Source organism: Felis catus, chromosome D1 (genome assembly GCF_018350175.1).
Source record: "Felis catus isolate Fca126 chromosome D1, F.catus_Fca126_mat1.0, whole genome shotgun sequence".
Taxonomy (NCBI): Eukaryota; Metazoa; Chordata; class Mammalia; order Carnivora; family Felidae; genus Felis; species Felis catus.
Genome location: NC_058377.1, coordinates 77,514,640 through 77,520,639, shown reverse-complemented (window position 1 = coordinate 77,520,639; position 6,000 = coordinate 77,514,640). Strand labels below are relative to the sequence as shown.

General features: G+C 39.9%; 1 long non-coding RNA gene across 1 annotated transcript in view; it reads left to right on the top strand.

The window, feature by feature from the left end:
- The first annotated feature begins 1,204 nt into the window (after positions 1-1,204).
- The window catches only part of LOC123380543, a 110,478-nt gene continuing 105,682 nt past the window's right edge, over positions 1,205-6,000 (top strand). The window contains exon 1 of the long non-coding RNA XR_006586449.1: positions 1,205-1,644. This is a non-coding gene — a long non-coding RNA (uncharacterized LOC123380543). The remainder of the gene's footprint in view (positions 1,645-6,000) is intronic.

Below are 6,000 nucleotides of genomic sequence, written 5' to 3'. Positions count from 1 at the left end.
AAATTAAAAAAAAGAGTGTGTACAACTGAGTCCCACTTGACCTTTTTTGTCACAGTTGCCACTTTTCTCAGCCCCTCAGAGACCTGCAAATGCTTGGCCCATAGTACGTGCTCAGTGAACGCAAACTGATTAAGGAAATGAATGTGTTTACCCAAGTTTCTCTGGAGGCTATGACTTCTCAAAAATACCAACAGCACCTGCCATATAATAGGAAATTACTGAAGAACAGTGGCTTCCTAAATAGACTCAGAGATTATGATTAGGGGCTTTTCAGTCTTTTAAGGGCTAGCCTTGAAGCAAAACCAAATTAAATGATAGATGTGTGTTTCCTGCACACAGATGACATTTATTCCCCTGACTCTTTGGTATTGCCTTAAAGGTCCTATTAGTTTTTGTTTTTATTACTGAGTTTTAAATGGTAACATTTCAGATGACATTTTCCTATCAGAAAGTTTGTTGCCATTAGCAAGTATAAGTAGTCACTCAGTGTTTCCCAAGTTATCCACATGTTTTCCCACATTATTTATATTTTATCAATAATTAATGAAGCCGTCTTAATGAAATAGCTTTATCTCCTATTAAATAAGACTTGAAAAAATTTAATGTTTTTTTTTTAATTTTTGAGAGAGAGAGAGAGATACAGCGAGAGTGGAGGGAGGGGTAGAGAAAGAGAGGGAGATACAGAATGTGAAGCAGGCTCCAGGCTCCGAGCTGTCAGCACAGAACCCGATGCCCCAGGGCTCAAACTCACAACTGTGAGATCAAAACCTGAGCCGTAGTCAGACGCTTAACCGACTGAGCCGCCCAGGCGCCCCTGTTTCCCACTAAATAAGACTTTTAATTGAGCTGTGATAAATGTATCCTCCAGGTTTCCCTTTTATTTATTCACATTTCTTTGTAACCTCCGTTTAATGGATGGTCACCAGGAACCCAAAGGATCTGAATCATTCACTAGAGGTATTGGGGTAGGAAAATAAAAGTAGAAAAGATCTTAAGTGATTTTTTCCTTGACAGAAAAGAATGTACCACTGAGATCAAACTGGATGGAAAAGACAGATTCTAAAACCATCCCCACTTCTGTACCTGGACTAATCTGTCTGTTGTGTCAACTGTGACAGTTGGCTTTTTTTTTTTTTTTGGAACGCAAGTGCCCGATTTAAGCTTTGATTGCTCAGGCATCCACTTCAAAGACGGCTATCTCAGATAAACACTTGGACAGCTACAAAACCAGAAGAGCATGCTGCCTGCCCTCCCACGCCAGGCCCTTTTGCTTTAGAGATCTTGCTGATTTTGAGATCTGACCTTTGAACTGCTGGTGGTTGGGGTTTTTTTTTCCTCCCTCTTCCCGAGCTTTTAATTCCCGCTTTTCTGTTTTAAATTCACAAATAAAGAGAGAGCCCATGAGCACCCTTGACTCTGATGAAAGCAGACCCCAGACTCTACCCCGCTCCCCGCGTTTGCCCTCTACTGTGACTTCTGCGCTCCAGGACTTGTAAGTAATCAAGCCTCCTCCCCCCGACACGCCAATTTCCTAATGGTTATCGCTGAGGACATCTTGCAGTCATACTGAGAACCACGAAGACTAGTCCAGCCACAGTACTGGTTAGTGAGGGGCTGAGAGCGGCACACAACATTGTCCCACTGGTGAGTAAAGTTCTTTTCCTCCCCTGTAGATAATCTTTATTCACGTCACTCTCTACATCTGGATTATCCAATTCTTAATAATTGTTCAGCACTGAGTTCAGTTCCTCATGCCATTATGAAACATTTCATGTTCATTACAATCCATGATTTATCAAACACCAGTGGGCAAGCCATGACATTATATTTATTTGACAATTCTATATGAGAAATGTTAGAATAAAGGATTGGAAAATAGTGCTACAAAAATGAATAGCTTTTTCTTTCCTTCTGCTTATCATTTTTGCCACTTAAATATGTTGCTTGTTGCATTTTTTGTTGTTGTTGTAAAATTTAACTTTTGTAAAATTGAGTCTGTTTTCATGGCAGAAAAAAATGTAGAAGGGATAGTAACAGAGGGAGTGATGGAAAGTATGTGTATAGGTCGATTATTGGTTAAGAAATGCAGTTAGGGGCACCTGGGTGGCTCAGGGGATTAAGCGTCTGACTTGATTTCGGTTGAGGTCATGATCTCAGGGTTGTGGGATCCGTACAGGGCATGAAGCCTGCTTGAGATTCTCTCTCCCTCTGCCACGTACCTGCTTGCACGGCATGCAGGCGCTCTCCCTCTCTCTTTCTGAAACTAACTATTCATTTACAAACAAATAAATGCAGTTAATCTGCTAGTCTGCCTGGGATTTAGGGACTAAGACACTGGATGGCTTCTGTGTGTGTGTACATGTGTTTCCTTTTCCTTTTTCTTTTTGAAAAAGGTGAAATCTAGTTCTTGGTTAGGAAGAGTTGAATGTTAAGAACTGTGGGCCCACCCACCACCTGTACACCTGCACACCTGCCTTCTTCTCATGATTCCCCCCCACATGCATATTGAGTGACAAAGAATCATCATATGGGTTTAGGCCTTATAATGTGAAGTAAATAAATCCCATATGGTCCCCTGACATCTCTTTCTAATTAACTGTATTAGCTAAATCTTTCTGTTTCACGTGTTCATTTGGCTCCCTTAAGAAAAAGGGAGCCAAAGCCATGTATCATGACCTTTGGAAAGACCCACAAAACAGGATCAGAATGATTGCCCTGAGCCTCCAAACAAAGAGGTAACTTTCTGTGGTTTCCTTCTTCAATACCTTCTTCTTTCCCAAAAGCAAATTAGTAGCTGATAAAATATGCTATCATAAATGGGAACCTTTATGGTAATGGGGCTGCTAAGGAACAATTTGCTAGGATGGAAAGTCAAGAACTCCTTATTCAGAGATCACTTATAGTTATGCTATTAAAACTGGGTGACTCAGTCAGTTATGCATCCAACTGGATTTGGGCTCAGGTCATGATCTCATGGTTTGAGAGTTCGAGCCCCTTGTGGGGCTCCACGCTGGCAGTGCAGAGCCTACTTGGGATTCTCTCTCTCTCCCTCTCTCTCTCTGCCCCACCCCTGTTCATGCTTCCTCTCTTTCTCTCTCCCAAAATAAATAAATAAAAACTTAAAATAAATAAAATTAAATAAAACTGTTTGAAGAAGGTATGAACTCCTGAGTTCTAAAGGGCCATGGTGAAATGGTTTTCATTGGTGGTCAAAGAAGTACAGGTGGGAAGAGTCCTCTTAGGACTCTGGATTTCAACAGATCAGCTATGGTACATAGATGTCAGACAAATTTTTCAGTATTGGGCCAGCTGTCAAATTTTATATGATGTGTTTAATTTGTGTTAGAAGCAACAGAGGATGTGTATTCCTACTTGGCATACAGTAGATGGAGATTTGAGCTGAAGGCTTTGTGCAAGGTTGTACATAGGTGCGTCCCATTTGCTGTAAGGCAAAAAAGGGTAGTATGGCATGGAAATGGCATATTTACAGGAACACAAGGGATCTCTGTTAAGTGAAAGGAGTAACGTAGTCAAGTGTTCTATTCAGTAATGAAAGGGCACTGAAAAGGGGCTGAAGAAATAGTAGATACCTGTGAACAAAATATAATCTTCAAGTTAGGTTGCAAATTCTAGAACTTAGTGTGTGTTTAAGAATATAGAAGACTGAGCATCACCATCTTAATGTTCTTGGAGAGATTTTGTGGGATAGAGAAGATAGCTCTGGGAAGGACTGTTGGACACCTAAGACTAAGATGATGAGTTATGTTCCTTTGAGGCCTCTTATGGTTGTTCCAGTCCATGGTCACCAGAGCTCTTGCCAATGAATGATGTTGGTCTTAAGAGAGCCAGCTGAGTAGGGTATAGCTTGGTGCAAACTCACAGTGCTTATGCACTGGGGATCTAAGTATGGGGACATAAAACAGGATAACTTTAACTATTTTAGTGTTCTGGGGAGAACACAGACAAATACTAGGTGCCCTGCTATACATACTATACCAGGAGGTAAGTCCATGACTCTATGGAATTACATAGAGGGTGCCTGACATACCAGTGGCATGGTGGGTGCCGGAGAAGGCTGCCCAGAGGAGAGGAATTTAAAAGGAAACCAAGGAGAAGAAATTAGCAGGGAAGAATCAAAGGTTTGATTACAGTGTGGAAAATGCCTTGCTGAGGAATGGAATATTTCAGACAGAAGGAAAATTAAAATATATACCATATTAATGAATGACATTTTCATCACCCTCTCCAGAGGACAATTTATTTTTTATTATTTTATTTTATTTTTAAGTAACCTCTACACTCAACGTGAGGCTCAAAACCACAACCCTGGGATCAAGAGCCACATGCTCTACCAACCAAGCCAGCCAGGCACCCCATCATCACATTTTTTTAATGTTTACAGTATGACTAGGTTCATAGTTTGGTTTATGATATGTGTAATTAAGACCAATTTACTTATTTTCTCTCTTGATCGGCTAAAAAAATGTTATTCTTTTAAAAAAAAATTTTTTAATGTTTATTCATTATTGAGAGACAGAGACAGAGCATGAGCATGGGAGGGGCAAAGAGAGAGGGAGACACAGAATCTGAAGCAGGCTCTAGGCTCTGAGCTGTCAGCACAGAGCCGGACGTGGGGCTCGAACTCACAAACAGCGACATCATGACCTGAGCTGAAGTTGGACGCTTAACTGACTGAGCCACCTAGGCTACCCCCAAAATGTTATTCTTCTAATTATCCTTGGATAATTTCTTTTAACTTGGCTTTGTAGAAGTAAAAAGGAGTGAAGGTGTTGGCAGACCAGGGAGTTTTGCCCTGATGAAATGATCCAATGATCAAAAACACCTGAGGATCAAAATCAGCAAAATCAAAAGATATGCTGTCTTAAAAGATTGGGTACATTTGGTTCTTTGGGGATGATGTGAAATAAGCCCTGGAGTCAGGGAATCAGGGTTCAAATCCCAGATAATCTCCATGATTTTGGAAAAATATATGATCTCTGTATGTATCACTTTATTTTATCTTATCTCATTTTGTTTGGAAAATGCAGGGAGCTAGACTTGATGATTGATCGTATACCTTTCAGTTTTTTATCTAATTTTGTATTTAATTCAATTGTCTTGTGATGACAGCATCTAGCAACATTAAAAAAAAAAAAAGATCTGTCTTCCTTTAAGTGTGGGCTAAAGATAGAAAGGTAGCTATAACGTGATGGTTTATTGTCTAGGTTTTGAAAATGAACTGAGTTCAGACCTTGGCTCTGTAACTTAATAGCTTTGAGAACCTATTATTTACCTATTTATTACCCTTATTAGTAAAGTGGCTATAATGGAAATACCTTATGTCATGGGGCTGTTGTGAGGAATACAGGTCTTAATACATGGAAAGCTTTGGCATCGGTATCTAGCATATAGTAAATTCTCATAAATGTTCTTACAAGTATTCACTATCTTATTTGAGATGTTTAATAAATATTTCAGGCTGAGATTAAAAGGCCATTTTGATAAAAATGACAAAAGTGCTAAAAATGGAAAGTGATGAGTTGGACACCTTTTAACAGCCACTTTGGTTTTTAGCCAACGTTCACCAGTGAATAGAAGAAAAGACACAGTCTGTCTTCCAACATATGGGAAACAGTTTTGGAAAAGGTGTGGAACAAAACTATAATAAATGAGGAAATAAGGCTGGAAAGTCAGTGATCAGAACATCCTAGATGGAGGGGAGAAAGTCCTTGGAATTTGAGGTGAAGCATGAAATGACTAATGACAGAAGGATGCTCATGCAGCATGTAAGAGTCAAGGGTCAACTCCTCTTTCTCTGCTTCTACATAATATTATTTAATATTAACAGTAATCTCCTTAAAGCCTGGTTTGGTTTTCCCAAGAGAGTCTAACACAATCTGGATTATTGTACATTAGGAAGTGGGTGGATGTACAGCTTGCTTGTTTGTTTTGGGGTGCTTGGGGCTGGAAAATCAAGATCTCTGCTCACGATCAGTGTGC